The 17569-nt window shown below is 34.0% G+C and overlaps 2 long non-coding RNA genes across 2 annotated transcripts in view; both read left to right on the forward strand.

The window, feature by feature from the left end:
- Positions 1 to 2507, forward strand: part of LOC141386318 (uncharacterized) — a 61201-nt gene extending 58694 nt beyond the window's left edge. Inside the window, exon 4 of the long non-coding RNA XR_015493915.1 lies at positions 906 to 2507. This is a non-coding gene — a long non-coding RNA (uncharacterized LOC141386318). The remainder of the gene's footprint in view (positions 1 to 905) is intronic.
- Positions 2508 to 3935: 1428 nt separating this feature from the next.
- LOC141386317 (uncharacterized) overlaps positions 3936 to 17569 on the forward strand; it is a 56405-nt gene continuing 42771 nt past the window's right edge. Inside the window, exons 1-2 of the long non-coding RNA XR_015493909.1 lie at positions 3936 to 4157; positions 7218 to 7252. This is a non-coding gene — a long non-coding RNA (uncharacterized LOC141386317). The remainder of the gene's footprint in view (positions 4158 to 7217; positions 7253 to 17569) is intronic.

Here is a 17569-nt window from a genome sequence, read left to right on the forward strand (position 1 = left end):
AAACCTTTTATCAAAGTTGTCCGAAAGCTACTTTTACGATTCACTTCAAATGTTGATTACTGTATTTGCAGGTACTCTAAAACAGCATTTTTTAGCATTTAAGGTTACTAAGAGAACATTTAATAATATATAAATGTGAAAAGTTTTGGATTTTAGCATGTAATAAAGTCAGATTACGAGTTACAATTCTGTTCCAGCAGTCTGTGTGTTTCACACTATGACACTCAGTGTCTCTGCAGTCTATAACGTACCCCTGTTGGATAGGTAGAAGTCACCCAGAGCTTTAGGTTATACCCAGAGCTTTTCAGTTATATAAAGACCTTAAAAGAAAATTTTATATGTGATTTTTGTTTTATTAAAATAAGCAGAAACCCTGGTCCCCTCTTGGCCAGTATAGAGGTGTATGTGTGTGTGTGTGCGTGTGTGTTAAAGTTGCCCACTACTGAAACACTTTTTACGTAATGGCTGTTAAGCTTAATAGGTTATTAAACTTAATAGTACAAACAGAATGACTAACCGTTACCAAAAAGTAAACACAAGACATAAAACTGGATTATATTTACATGTAGATGACATAAGAGGAAGTCTTTGTCACAGTGGAAACGGAGATGACAGCCTGATGAAGCATAAAGTGAGGCAGTGTGTCAGATCCATATCAGACACGGCTGATAAAAGTCTTCCGAGATATGTCAAAAAACAAACAAAACATCTATTGAGCTCAAGACTGGAGTTTGCAATAGACACTGTCACTTCCATTTTCATTTCTTTTTATGACATTAGATGTTTATTCATAAACAAGCGATGGATGGACGAACGAACAGACTGACAGATGGACAGACAGACAGACAGACAGACAGACAGACAGACAGATTGATTGATTGATTTCTTGCTTTCATCCAATTCAGAAGAAGCTGATTTGCTGTAAGTGTTGAAGATAATGGGAAGAATGAGAGCGAGCGGTGACTGAAGACCCGAAGCTTTTCACCTGATCCTATAATGTCTCTAAGAGTTTTATTTTTCTGTAATGAACTGAGCTACTTGCGCACCCACAGACACCTTAACTAGCATAGATGTTAATAGGATTTTATAAAAGACATGGCTCTTCATAAATCTCCTTCCACTTAGGCTACCATTTCAAATTTAACATTCATTCATCCACAGAGAATTTTTCTTTAGATGAAGCAATATTGCCTTGGAAACTATTAGAGGTTTATTAAGAGGCAGGACGACAACTACAGCATCAGTGTAATAATGAATTAGCAGTATTTTCCATCACAGTATACAGCTGAGTTCAGGTTTACATACCACCTTTTTTTGTTTACATTTAGCCTCAAACTGTAAAGGGAAAAACAACATTAGCAGTCTTGTGGTTACAGCTGGAGGTAAATCATCACTCATAAGACTGGAAGCAATGGCTATTTTTGTTACTCAAATGTGGCCTTTGATGCAGAAACTTGAACTGCTAGCATGAGATGGCTGATTACTGTGTTGTTACATAAAGAGTAGACAAAGGGTCTTTTATTTCAAAATGAAATAATTTTATTGTTTTAATGTGGGTTCTTTTTATAGGTTTTGAGGCTTTTGGCTTTTTCATTGACGATTAAAGAAGTACACAGAAAAGATTGTATGGTTGTTTACTTAGAAAACTACACTGAAAATAAACAAACACAACAACAACAACAACAACAACAATGAAAACAATCAAACAAATTCATATTCAACTTGTTATACCTCAAATAAGTATTTTTTAGCTTATTTAGTAAAATTTTTAATTCATTTAGGTGTAACAAGTTTTTACTTGTTTCCCCACTAGTGAAATGTATTCAAATGTATTAATAAAGTTGCTCTGCCCTCTTGTGGCCATAGAGAATTATTACTCAATGACAGTAAAGTACTAGTCAAGTAAATTTATCATTCCCGGAAACATATTACCGTTCATCTTAATGCCAGCGGCTCAGTTGGTGGATGCAGCCTTGTACAAGCTGTCATCATTTGTTCATGAAGCAAATTTTGATGTATGATCTGAGTAAAACTGGAAAAAACCCAAGTCAATTACAGGTTTTATAGAGTTTTTTTAACAGCCATATTTTAATAAATTATCAACAAAGAAAAAACATTCAAAAAAGTTGTTTACCTTATTTTATATGGAAGAACTACACAGCACCAATTGACTAAAAGAAAAGGACAGAACATTTTAAAAGAAACTTCAAACATGGGTCCTCTGGTTGAACTGTTTACTTCAGGAAGAAGGTACAGATTAATTCAAGGACAAACATTCAAAAACCTCAAAGTTGTTAAAACATAAGGTGCTCAATGCATTATTTACTGTATGTATATGTGTCTGAATTAATGCATGATCATATTCTGTTATATATATTTGTTCTTATACAAATTTAATTATTTTAGAAATTTTACCACAATTTTTTTTTAATCTACAAAATGGCTGTTGTACTGACTGGAGAGCACTTTAAATTTTGTTGCACTTTAAATTAAAAATGATCTAATCCATTCCATTCCTTTAATTCATTCATTCATTCATTCTTGAAGTTATTATTTATTTATTCTTTATAAGTGTTTCTATGTTTATGTTTATGTTTAATGTCTTAATGTTAATTTGTTATTGTTACTTTGTGAGTTTCTTTGTGTGGCACTGTTATGAGATGAGGACTCTTGACTGCAAACCGAATCTAACTTCGGGTAAAAATAAAGTAACCTAACCTAATTCATTCATTCATTCATTCATTCATTCATTAATTTATTCATTCATTCATTATTTAGCATATGTTTTACACAGCAGATGCCCTTCCAGCTGCAACCCGGTATGGGGAAACACCCACACACACTCATTCACACACATACACCACGGCCAATTTAGTTTATCCAATTCACCTATTGCGGCATGTCTTTGGTCTGTGAAGGAAAACATGCAAACCTGCGACCTTCTTGCTGTGAGGTGAGAGCTAACCTCTGTTGCCTATTCCATTCCATATTCTATAAAACAATACAATTAAAATAAAAATCATAATTGAATAAATATTAAATACCTTATCCAGCTTATGATGCACATGCATGAGTTCGATGGTATTATATTCTATTGTAATATTTTATAATAAACTATTGGTTACCTGGCTAATTGTCTTTAAAAAATAAAAATAAAAATAATAATAATAATAATAATAATAATAATAAATAAATAAAAATAAAAATAACTGTTGTTAAATTACTGTTGTTATTATATATATATATATATATATATATATATATATATATATATATATATATATATATATATATATATATATATATATATATATGTTATTATATATATATATACATATATATATATGTATATATATATATATATATATATATATATATATATATATATATATATATATATATATATAGTAATAATAATAACAACAGTAATTATGTACAATTGTGTTTGCAAACACAAAACACTGAAGCTTTTTCCAACATCAGAATGAACTGTTTTAATATTTTCATTAATATTAATTTCGAATTACACTAATAACAATAATAATAATAATAATAATAATAATAATAATAATAATAATAATAATAATAATAAATATTGTTCTTCATTTATAAATATTCCTCCAGCTTAGTCATGGATTTATCAGGGGACACCAAATATTGTTCTATGTAAAAAAAATGTATCCATATTTGACCCAACGTGAGTGTTATGACAACCAATTTTCATGGATAGTTGTGTAGTTATATTATTTGTGTTGTATAAATAGGTGGTCGACACTTTTCTAAAAACAAGAGTTAAATTAAAATCTCTAAAATATCAACGCCCCATATAATCACATTAACCAGATCACATATGAACTGACCGATACTACTACCTCTGGCCGCTAGGAGTCTCTCTTCGACAACTGTTTATCTTGATTTCAGAAAAGCCAACAGATGATCAATCACTGAAATCTAGATCATTTCCACCCAGTGTGAAATATCAATCTGCGAACCACGATGCTGAAAGTAAAAAGACTCCCATTTGCAAAGAAAGTCAAGCCATATAGCATTTCCCCCATGCTTTATGCAGCTAATGGAATATAGCTATATCGGTCCAGAGCTGGCCTTATCTTTCATTGTCTCATTCGACCCCACCGGATCAATACTAATTGCATGCGGTAAGTAGTAGTGACCACACACTGTATGAGGTATGCGCTTAATCAATCCTTATGCCCTAGATGAAAATAATGAGCTATAATAGAGATGATCTCATTCAGCACCAGAGGTGAAGCGCTAAGAAGTAGGTCAGAGGACCGAGCTGCTAATGGTCTTTCAGTGGCTTTAATTTTTGCTTGAGAATATGATAATGAAATAAATGAGTCAGCACAGACACATTTGTGGAGACTAATTATGACAGGCCTCGCGGGGTGTGGTAAAGGATTTATATGCTAATATATATGACAAACAGAAAGTCGGCAACGAGTAAAGTTTTCAAAATTGAGTCTGTGGTTGGGTGGTCAATTTAAAGCAATATTTTAGTGAAATTAATTAGAAAGTAATGTTTCCTAAACGCGATTAATCATGCCCTTCAGACCAGAAAGAGAATTAAAGGGACACCCACAAATGTTATAATTTACTTACCCTCATGTGTATGTAGAACAAAATAGGAACACGAACCCACTGGGAAATCGGATGTGGCAATGTAAATGTGTGCATATATAATGTTGTTAAATATTTGTTGTTATAATGTTGTTAATGCTGTTAAATATTTACTCTATTATTTTTCAGTCCAGTAATGTTTTATGCAGGTTTAAAAAAAATAAATAAAAACAATAATAAAGAAATACAAATGTTTTCACATTTTGTGATTTGAAAATCAAGATTTTTCCATCAAATAAACGTTTTGTTGATAGAGTTTTATGTGGTATTTTTTTTTCTAAAATAATGTGTGTGTGTGTGTGTGTGTGTGTGTGTGTGTAATCCATTTAATGTGACAATGCTCTAAATTACATTAGTTTTGTATTGAAGAAATATCTTCAGTAGTTAACAATACAACAGCAACTATATTTTACTCACACACATAACTATAAATATTTTTCATTATAATACTTAAGTCATACTTAAATTGAGTGTTTTTGTTGTTATAAAAATTGTTGTTGTATAAAATAATTTTATATAAAATAAGGTTAATGAAACGCCACAGTCAGAGATTATGGGTTTTAGTCATCATCCTTAAACAACATTGGTAAATGGTACTGTATGATAGAATGTCCAAATTGTCAACCAAGTTACTTTGCATAAGTTGCTTTACATACATTAAGCTGTTTAGCACCAAATATATATGTATGTTTCTTTATTTAACCAGATAAAAACCCATCAAGATCTCATTTACAAGGGTGACTTTGCCAAGATATCACCAATACATGAATTATGAATAATAATAGTTATAATAATAATAATAATAATAATAATAATAATAAATAAATAAATAAATAAAAAATAAAGATAATATAAAAGTACAAATTAGTTATTCAGCTATACCACATTATAATATGTTAAAAATACACACATTGAGAAATGGATTGTTGCTGTTTTTTTATTTTTATAAAGGATATAGCGAACTGATTTAACTGGAATTTTTAGTTCAGACTGAAGAGAATTTCAAGATGAGGGGGTGGCATGACTAAAGGATCGTTCCCTATTTCAGTTCAAACCCGGGGAAAAGACAAATGATAAGAATCACTTAAACTTAGGCCATACTGGCTTTTTGACATATGAAGAAGGGAACATGGGTATAAAGGTGCCAGAAGAGCCTTGTAAGACCAGAGTCACCCAGTGGGTGTGCCTTCTTGCATTCAAAAAAGGCCACTCAGCTTTGACATACAGTTCACAATGATGAGTTAGTCTATGACAGCCTGTAGCAAACCTCGGAGTGCTATGATAAACAGAGTTTAAAGGCTAAAGACATTTGGTTGAAGCATTCATATATAAAACATCACCATACGCATTGGTAAACATGTTGCAGACACCAAAGTTTATTTACGAGCTTTAAAGAGGACCTAGGTTACCCCTTTTTTCAGATTGATTATGAACCATTTGTGTCTCCAGAATGTGTCTGTAAAGTTTCAGCTTAAAACATCCATCAGATTTTTTGTTATACCTTTTATAAGTTTCTGTTTTATACAGTTTTGCACTGGGTGGCGGTTTTGCTGTTCTGCGCCTTTAAGGCTAGTCCTCATCCATTTCTACATGCCTTTCTGCATGCCTTAATCTCCTCCCTCGGCTGTGTCAGACAACAAACAGACATAAAGGAAGCAGATTTCATGTAGCGTTTGTGAGAAATACTACAGTAAGAACTTAAGTATTTGAGTTACTACAGTAAGAACTTGAATACCCATGAGTATTTGATGCATTTGCTGTTTTAAAGTTACAACCTCTATGTCGTTACAAAGTTCACGTGCACACACACAGACACACATACCCAGCACGGACACGATACGCACATATATACAGACAGCGCGTTTAGCTTTGCACTATTTTTGTATGCATATGTGACAGGATACAGGCTAATCTCCACTGCTGTATGGGTATCTGTTATGCTAATATACAAAATAAACCTGATTTAACGTCCACAAAGCAGGATTGAATCGTCTTCTTTCATAAGTTTTCTGACACGTGGCTGTACTGATGAAGTAATTCTGAAGTAAATCGCTGTAATTCATTACATAAATGCACTGTTTTAAAACATTTTAAACTTGTGAAACTCACTCTTGATCACATTTGATGACGATTGATGATCCGAACTGAACAGATCTTTTATTCCCGGTTGCATTGCACTCATCTTCTCTTGTGACTAACGGGACATGTTAAGCAGCTGTCAATTAATTCGATGGGTGGGGGGACCGCACTCCTACGTCAAGTTGCGGTCGGTCTGAAAACCGTTCCAATTGGTCCATCGTTTTTATGTTGTTCAATTGAAAAAAAAGGACCCAATATGACTGCCTATGCACTATACCTAGTACATATTTCTGTCCAGACAGCTTGAAAAGTAGATTTTTCACCATAGGTGCCATTTAAGAGAAAAGCAGGATCCATTTCGATAGTAAAACCCAAGCTTAACTCTCAATTTGCCTAAATACAGTAATAATAAATTCCACTGTATATACAGTACAAAAAACTCTACAGTATATGTCTCTATAATATATAATAATAATTATTATTTTATTTAATTTCCACAGAAGCACAAATGTCATTCAGGCCTGGAACGGTGATGGTGAGTAAACGATTTCAATATTTTTGGCCAAATGTATAAAAAAATCTAACAGCTTCATTGCTTACTCTGTCTCTTTTTCTGTATAAGAAGCAAAACTTTTTCTACGAATTTGTGTATCTTGCTGAAATCAAGTTATGTAGGTTTCTGGCTTTCTCTAATTAAAATACGTTAGAGCTGTACTTGCATAATGCATCTCTAGAAATAGCTGCCTGTAGGCGTTATGAATATGGCCGCGGAGTGAACTGACTTGCCTTGAGGGGATTCTGACCACACAGTGATTAAATTACTGTTTGTCTTTGTTAGGTCTTCATACAGCTCTTTATTTAGTTATCTGTAGTGCAACTGGCCTATATGTTTAAAATAGTGTATAATATATGTTATGTATTTACGCATGCGCATGCATATTTATTAATGTATTCAGTAAAACTAGGAAGGCATTTTATTTTGACAAGCAAGGAATCGGTTTTCTTGCTGGTAAAAGACAAAACAATATTATGCTGGGGAAAGTGTTTGTAAGGTACAATAAACTGCTGCAGTGCATTATACACCATGAAAATGATGTATGAATAAAATCATTCTGAAAGGAAGCCATATCTGACGCAGTTTCATGCATAGTTTTGTTTATTATAATAGAGCATGTGGGCAGAGGGAGATGAAATCGCTCAGAGTAATATTAAAGTCAGCATGAAATGGGAATTCAGCCTATTTTCTCTAAAACTTTAGAATAAGGCTCCATTTGTTAACATTAGATAACTTTTACTGACAATGATAAACACTACTAATGCATTTATGAATCTTTATTGATGTTCATCTTGGCATTTATTAAAACATGATTTTAACACTGTGATTTTGTGGACTTCAGCTGACATGAAATAACATTAAACAGCTTTGTTTTTACTAACATTATCAAAGATGAAGTTCTACTGTAACAAACTTTATTTACATGAACAAGAGGAACCTTATTATAGTGTTACACTATTTTTAAAGTGCATATCCATCTTATTGTGAACAAGTAATCCATACAGTTTATTTTTTGACTGATTTTCTGGTGAAACTAGAGGCCCTCTTGTTTTGGGTTTAATTTATTTATTCAGTTCGTCTCAGTGTATTCCTTACCTACAATCACTTGCAAGCTTTTACCGTCGGTCTGCCTCCATCTAAACATCAATCAATTAATTAAACTCACTGCATACAATTATAAATATAAATATTTAAATATAAATATGTAAATACATATACATACAGTGCCATACAAAAGTGAACAATTTATATATTAGTCAAATATACCACAAGTAAACACATCATACAGTTTTGATATTAAGGTTTTTATTATTAAGGGAAAACAGAATTTAAAACAGAATTCTTCCTTAGCCCTCTGTGAAAGTGTTTGCACCCTAAACCTGTTTGGGCCATCCTTAGCAGCAACAACTGCAATCAGGGGTTTTTGATGACTTGCAATGAGTTTGTACAATGCTGTGAATGAATTTTTGCCCCCTCATCTTTGCAGAATTTTTGTAATTCAGCCACATTGGAGGGGTTTCGAGCATGAACCACCTTTTTAAATGCCACATTCCACAGCATCTCCATTGGATTCAGGTCAGGTCTTTGACTAGGCCACACAAGATTTGGTCCTACTTTATATTAAGTGGCCTTAACCAATATGTACTTACACAAGAACTAATAGTTTGTTACAATGTACTTATTGTTTTAATACATGTATTTATTGTGTACTTAAGCTTGATTAAATACCTGTATGTAATTACAACTGTAATTAACTTCTGTAATTACATTTGTAAATACACAAATACGCTGACCATTCCCTACACCTTAACCCACCCTTAAACCTACCCACACCACCAAACCTGTCCCTAACCCAACCCCTATCCCAACTCAAGAGCACCAAAAGTGTTCTCAAATACTTTATGAACACAGTAAGTACATTGTATTTATTTTTTCTTTGATGTAAGTACATAGTAGTTAAGGACACTTAATATAAAGTGGGACCCAAGTTTTCTAGGCCTGAAGCAGCAAAACGGCCAAATGCATAATACTAGTATCACATTTTACTGTTGAAATTGTGTTTTGTTTTTTTTTTTTTCTGAAATGCAGTGTTACCTTTACGCCACACATAATGGAACACACACCTTTAAATATTATTATTTATTTGTTTGTTTTGTTAGTTGACAGAGTATTTTCCCAAAGTTCTGGTGATCATCAAGATGTTTTCTAGCAAAACTGAGATGAGTCTTTGTTCTTTTTGCTTAGCAGTGAATTTTGTCTTGGTAATTTGCCCAGTCTTTCTTTTTTATGGTAGAATCATGAACACTCACCTTAACTGAGGCTTGCAGTTCTTTGTATGTTGTTGTGGGGTCTTTTTTGACCTCCTGGATGCTGCACTCATGGAGTAATTTTGGTCGGCCAGCCACTGCTGGAAATGTTCGCCACTCTTCCATGTTTTTGCTGTTTGTAGATAATGGCTTTCACTGTTGCTCTATGCAGTCCAAAAGATTTAGAAATGGCTTTATAGCCGTATCCAGACTGGTATATTTGAATCATTTTCTTTTTTTTATTTGTTTTTGAATTTCTATAGATCTCAGCATGATGTTTAGCTTTTAAACACCTTTTTTTTTTACACAGGGGTAGTTTGGATTTTCTTTTCTCTTTATTTTCAATGCATGTTTAGTTGTGCTACTTTGGACTAATATTTTAAATTAGTTTGATCTAAAACATTGAAATGCAACAAACATGAAAAAAAAAAGAAAAAAAAAAGAAAGAAAAAAATAAGTAAGAAAACTCAGTAGCCCCTTTTACACATGCAGCCTTTTCTGGAAAATTACCAGCAATTTTCCGGAAAGGGATCATGTGTAAACTGGCCCTTTTTGAAAATATCAGTAAATTCGTTCCAGTAAGTTTCTGGACAGAGATGTTGTAACATTACCAGTAATTTTCCCAAATGTTGCTCAGTGTGAATGCAGAAAGAAAACTGCCGGAAAGATGTTTAGAACGCGCTGACATGGACATCTAGTCAGGTAATGTTTCTATGTTCTTTTTTAATGGCAATTAAAAATTATTAATAAAATGCTTGTGATAAACCACTGTGAGTTTTAGCTGCGCTGTGTGAGACGCATTCATGTGCTGTGTGAGACGCCTGCACGCGAAGGAGCGCTCCTCTTAGTCACATTTAAATAACGTTAGCCTACAATATCGGGAGTCTTTTATTTTTAAAAAAGTCTAGGACAAGATGCAGCACAAATTCAAATGTACAACTCGGTGAGTGAAAGTGTTCCTCTCTATCTTTTTATCGATGTTGTTCCCAATATCCATTACTTGGTCCATCTAAAAGACAAAAGCAGCTACATGAATTTTAAAGTTTTAAAAGGAAAACCATTAAGAAAAAACACAGACTGCCTTAATGTTTAATACAAGCACGGCCATTTAGAGCTCATTTCTAGTTAATGACAGATTATACCAGTATTTTGGAATGGATGTGTGAATGGTCCTTTCTGGAAAAATCCAGTAATGTCCTTGCCCGTGTAAACCGCACATATTTGAATATACTGGTACACAGTGTTCGAACTATACCATTGGTTTTGGGGGAGCCCACTTTTTTTTTTACTTGGGGGGGGGGGGGGTAATTCTGTTTAGAAACAAATATTTATATAAGTGTAACAAATTGTTTTGGTTTGCTTTCTCAGTGGCTTTGGTGTATTTCTCACAACATTATTTACATTTGCACAATAGTTAACGCATTTTTCAAAACCTAGATGATAACCTGCAAAAGTGTGTCACTTGCTCAAAATGGATAGCTCATTGCTCAAAAGTAATAACTCATGTCAATGAAAGTGTGTGTCATCAAAATGAAAAGTCCTGACAACATTGTTTATGAACAAGATTGTCAAATGGCTTTGTCATGTTTTCTTTATGACAGTTTACTCTGTTATTTTCTTTTCAATGCAAAAAAGTCAGATTTTGGTGACACTTCCTGAAAATGCCAAGAAAGCTCTATATACTATTTGCACAGCCATTTGAAACTTTTAGTTTTATATGGAATGACTATTCAGCATTCACAAGTTTAGTTCATTTTGACTGACATGACATAAGCAAATGATAATGTTATAAAACAGCAGAGAGTTGTATGAAAGCAGTGTTAAAAACATATGCAATTTGTTGGAAGGAATGAGAAACTGCTACTATGATGTGCACAAATGACTAATTGTTTTGAGAAACGCAGTAACTGTTGTGCAAATGTAAATAGTGTTGTGAGAAATACACCAAAGCCACTGAGAAAAACTGCAATATGATGGCATTAAGCATATGCTTTTTTATTTTACATAGCCCTATAGAATATCACGGGATCTCACTTTTCACTTTGGAAAAATATAATCTTGAATTCGAAAAATGAAAGAAACACAATTATGAAAAGTGTCCAATTTTGTCATGTTCACCTGCTGTTAGCTTAATTGTCTAACAAGTTTACAGCAATGTCACAATGTTTAAACATTGTTTTGGCCTACTGTATGAAGCAAATAAAACAAAACGTCACATTATTTGTTTTGAAAAATAAGCACTGTTTTAACATCCTTATGAAGGCATCTTTGACATGACTGGACTTTACTCCTCAGTGCCACCACACCTTGATGCTCATAACAAGAATAGCATGTGTAGTTATCTTTTTTTAAAGTGAGGTATAAATCGCCATCATGCATGAATAAATTGTGCTTTTACACATAATAATCAATGATCACATTACACAACACTGAAACCGCATGTCAAAATGACACCTGTCAATATTTTTGACACCAACCCCCCCCCCAAGGGAGCCCATGCCTCAGTTAGGGGAGCCGAGCTCCCACTAACTCCCCTGTAGTGGTAAAGTTCTTGGAAATTATCAGTTTATTTACCAGGATCACTGTGTGAAATACTTTCACAAATGTGTGTATACAGCAAGTGAAATATTTAAAACATTGGTGTTTTACCACTATAAATGAGTAAATACAACATTTTAGTGTAACGTTTAAAATTTTATATATATAGAATATTAATAGAATATTAAGCCAGCATCAGGCGTGAGAAATCAGTGTAGCGTGATTTGTTGTTTGCTGAAGCTGTTTCCACTGCAGTGACAGACTGATGAAGGCAGGCACAAGTTCAAGTTAAAAATCCCTTGAGGGGTGTTTATTTGGTATGACAGAATAAAGTAAGGGTGTTCGCTGCTGGAGAGGAAAGTTAGGTGTTGTGCTGAGAAGTGTCAGGGTTATCGTGACTTCAGGTACAGCTGTGCGGGGCAAGCAAGCGTCCCAGATTTCTCTCTGCTTCTTCCAGAGAGAGGAAAATCAGTTGTGTTTGAGAGTCAAAGCTAACTTTGAGATGCTGCCACATGTTTTTTTCTTTCCTACAGTTATGACTGATGGGGCACAGATATCCCTGGCTCATCCACCTGTCTTGTCCATATGACAAAGTGATTATTGTTGCCCAGGGGCGACGCTGATGGGCATCATACCAGCATGTAATCACACAGTACAAGTGGGAATCTGTGAATTAGATGGTACAAAGTGAGTGTTTTCTCGGTCTATAAATATCCAGGGTGTTATTCTGCTGAAGTATTCCATGATATTTTTATTGGATCTTTGTGTGGAATAGATATGAGCTCTTAAAAGTTGATTAAAAACTCTTTCAGCAGATTTGCTTTGTGATTTAGATTTTATATTTGCAGTTTTTCTATTTCTTTTCATAGAAAAATAAGGCTTGTTAGAAAAAGCTGTGGTACTATGTACTCAGTAGATTATTATTAAATGTAAAGTAAAGCACAAACAAAACTAAAATTACATTTAATAATAATAATAATAATAATAATAATAATACTACTACTACTACTACTACTACTACTACTACTAATAATAATAATAATAATAATAATAATAATAATAATAATTCAAACCCAGTAAATCAGTTTTGAAATGTTTGAAGTGCCAATTGTGCATGAAAAAAATAAAAAATAAACAAAAATCCTGAATCATTAATTTATACAAGCTTAAAATATTTAAAATATAATTGTTCTCTATTGGTCAAAGGAGGAACTATTCATTCTTTCTCAGATGTTTGACTTTAAATAGGGAAAATCTTAAGCTATTTACATTTAATAAAATATTATTAGAATGGTTTGTTAAAAAATGATGATATTTGTCAGAGCTTTTTAAACTTTTTGACAATGTGGAATAATAAATAAATAAAAAATAAATAAATCCATGTCTAAATGAAGTGTTAGCAATAAACATTACTGATAAACGTAAGTCAGTAAAATGTGGTATTAACTTGTTGTTGTTGTTATTATTAGTAAATTATTTAGTCTAAGTCAGTATTTGTGTGACTTCTCTCTTGTTTTCATATCTGGCAAGTATAACTGTATCACCGACTCGGTCCCGGTCATTCCCCTCGCTGGCCAGCAGAGGCCACCATCTCCGGACTTTTAGCATTACATCATCCATTTACACTGATTGCGCATACACCTGATCTGAATCATGTTAACGACCCACGTACCTCTTATAAGCCGCACTCAAACACTCAGTCAGTGCGAAGTCTTGTTCAGCCCCGGCCAGCATTACTGAATGTTATATCCAGCCTGATCTCTTGTGTATGAATCCAGCCTGTTCCTGACTCTGCTTCGCCTTCTGCCTGCCCACGACCCACGCTTGATTTACGGACTCTGATTCTCGCTGCCTGCCCACGACCCACGCCTGATATACGGACTCTGATTCTCGCTGCCTGCCCTCGATCCAAGCCTGTTACACGGACTCAGAATCACGCCCCTTACATTCCACCAATGCCTGGTAACCCACTCTGTGTCTGTTCACCGTCATTCCTGAAACCATTACTACTACTGTGGATGTGTGTGTGCACTCAGGTGCATATTGTGTTTGAGTGAGATTGTGATAAATAAATACTGCATAATGGATCCCTCCGTGTCAGTCTCCACGTTACAAACTGTTAGTTTGCTTTTTTTTTTTTTTTTTTTTTTTGTAGGAACAGCAAAAAAAAAAAAAAAAAATTTAGTTATTTAGATTTAACCTAAACTCTGCGTATCCGGTACCTGATACGTGACATCAGTTACTTCTGCATTCTTTAAATTTTAAAGGTCTGTACTGACCAAATATCCCATAAATGGTTCTTTTCTCTCATCAGTAGGGATAAAATAACTTTTTTGCTTGGATTATGATAGAGACATTTTTCTGTTTTTCCCTGTGACTACTGACATGTGCAGGAACCAACAAAATTAATTACAGCAACCTAGACCACACAGAACCTAAAAGGTACACTTTCAAATTTGAGTTTACAAAAAAATAGCCTCTTTTTGGAGGGGTTTATTATAACACAGACAACAAATACAATTATTCTAATCACTTTCAGCAGTGTTTAATGAACATTTTAAAGGGTTTCCTTTAAAATGATACCAAACGTTTGCATTTACACCTCTGCATGTGGATTTGGGAAGCTTTTGAATTTGGGTTGGCAAAATCCAGGTGGAAAGCCCAAAATAGCAATTGACTTTAAGAGGGATAGTTTACTCAAAAGTGCCTTTATTAGGTTTCGTTAAACACAAAATAAGATATTTTGAAGAAAGCTAAACAATTCTAACCATTATCTTCCAAAGTAGGAAAAACAAATACTATGAAAGTCAAAGGCTAAAGCTTTCCAGCTAAAATATCATATTTTGTGTAAAACAGTTGGAGAAGATAAAACTGGTTTGGAACCAGTACAGTTTACGAGGGTAAAATTCTGGGAACAAAAGGATATGAGGACAGAACTAGTTTTTGGTTGAACTATTCCTTCAATTTTTTTTTTTTTTTTCCAAATAGCATAAACACAAGGATTTACAGTAGTTCCAACCCAAACTTAAGCAATAGTTCACCTCTTATACAATATTAAAAAATAAAAAACAGACCTGAAGCAATTCAGTTTCCAAATCAGATCATTTACATTTACATTTAGCAGACACTTTTATCCAAAGCGACTTACAAATGAGGACAAGGAAGCAATTTACACAACTATCAGAGCAACAATGAATAAGTGCTGTAGGCAAGTTTCAGGTAATATGTAAAGTGTAAAAAGCAAAATTAGTAATTGTATTTATATATATATATATATGTATTTATATATATATATATATATATATATATATATATATATATATATATATATATATATATATATATATATATATATATTGTGATACAGTTAGTGGTGGAGCCAGAGGGGCAATTGCAGATTAGGAAGGAAAGTGGAGACTAAATAGTTGAGTTTTTGTCGTTTCTTGAAGACAGTGAGTGACTCTGCCGCTCTGATGCTGTTAGGGAGTTCATTCCACCAACTAAGCAGATGGAATGCGAGAGTTCGGGAAAGTGATTTCTTCCCTCTTTGGGATGGAACCGCGAGGCGACGTTCATTCACTGAACGCAAGTTTCTGGAGGGCACATAAATCTGTATCATAAATTAAGTATCATCACAGCTGTATCTCCTCATGACGCACTATCACCTTTGCTCTTTTTATACTCCGTAAACAATAGTTTAGCAACGTTGTGACAACACACCTCATCTGGTGCTCTCAGCAGTGGAGCGATCTCTGTCACCCCACACACCACACTACACCTGACCCGCACGACACCTCCTTCAGAAGAGCAATGCTCAGACTCTGACATATGCCAGTCCTGCGGTACGTTTCCGAAAGTGTGACAGGAAGGTGAGAAGGTGAGCGTCACTTTTCAACCCTGGCAAAGCTAAAATAAGGCGTCCCGCTGCGAGTGCTAGCTTTTGTAATTCACGAGAGGACATTGTCCTTCTCCGGCTTGCTTTTTTGTTAGCTTCTGTTGTCATTTGAAAGTCTGCCTTGCCCTTCTTGAATTGATGATATGTCACCACAAAAGCCTGTTAGCGCAGTGCTGTGAGTAGACAGGTGGCTTTGCGCAGGTGTTAGATTGCGTGAAGACAGGCTGACTGCAACTTCCAGAGACTCGCACGTGAGCAACACGCGAAACAAAAACATTTGTCAGCTGGTTAGAGACAGACTTGAGAAACAAATGAACAGCTCTAAGTGAGTGAGCTTTTTCTAGTAGTAAATATAGCAGGTGTGTGTTTGTGAATGTGTTGCACTTATGGAAACCTGTCTAAGGAATCTTTTGAAAACAGTAACATTTATTTTTGCTATAAGTGATATGTAATTGTTTTTAATCTTTTAATTATTAGTGAGTAATTCTAAGGAAACAAATACTAAGGTAAATTTTAAGGGAGAATTTTTCCCCCAAGACATGTTTAAACATAATAGTTTTAATAACTAAACATCTTTTCCAGGATGACAGTACATAATATTTGTATACTTATTTGCAGGATACTAGTATACAGTTAAATTTTAAATCTTAGCAGGTTTAGTTAGGTTACCTTGGCAAGTTAGATTAAATAGGCAAGTTATTGATAACAGTGGCTTGTTTTGTAGCCAATTGGAAGAAAAAATAACAACATAACAACAACAACAACAATAATAATAATAATATCTACTAATGTTGTCCATATTATTCATTCATTCATTTTCTTTTTGACTTAGTCCCATTATTAATCTGGGGTCGCCAGAACAGAATGAACCGCCAATTTATCCAGCTTATGTTTTATGCACCAGATGCCCTTCCAGCTGTAACCCACCACTGGGAAACATCCATACACTCATTCACACACATACACTATGGACAGTTTAGCTTACCCAATTCACCTGTACCAAATGTCTTTGGACATATAGGGGAAACCGGAGCACCTCAAAGAAACCCACGCGAACACGGGGAGAACATGCAAACTCCACACAGAAATGCTAACTGACCCAGCTTAGGCTCGAACCAGAGCACTTCTTGCTGTGAGACGACAGTGCTTCCCACTGTTTTTATTCCAGCCAAACTAAAAGACGTAAGACTTACTCTAGAAGACTAAAAAATAATAAATACTGTGATTAATTTCTTTGCTTTGCTTACTTGGGAAATATTTGAAAAATATTCCAAATAGGGGCTAATGATTTTGTCTTCAATATAAATGTGTACACTGGTTTAAGTGATTTACAGGTACAGCAATTTGTATAATGACATGGGTATATCCAATGTATTACATTATTGTGGTGGTTAAGGAGGACCTGTCTTGTATCCTTGTAATTCAAAATGCTTAAAAAAAATGTTGAATGTCTTATGACATTCAAGATTTGCCACCGGTTTCTGATGAGGGTTGGGTTTAGGGGTTGGGGTTGGAGCCAGGACATAAGCTTTATTTTACAGTATAACATACATTTCA

This window comes from Danio rerio, chromosome 6 (assembly GCF_052040795.2).
Source record: "Danio rerio strain M-AB ecotype USA chromosome 6, GRCz13ab, whole genome shotgun sequence".
Lineage (NCBI taxonomy): Eukaryota > Metazoa > Chordata > Actinopteri > Cypriniformes > Danionidae > Danio > Danio rerio.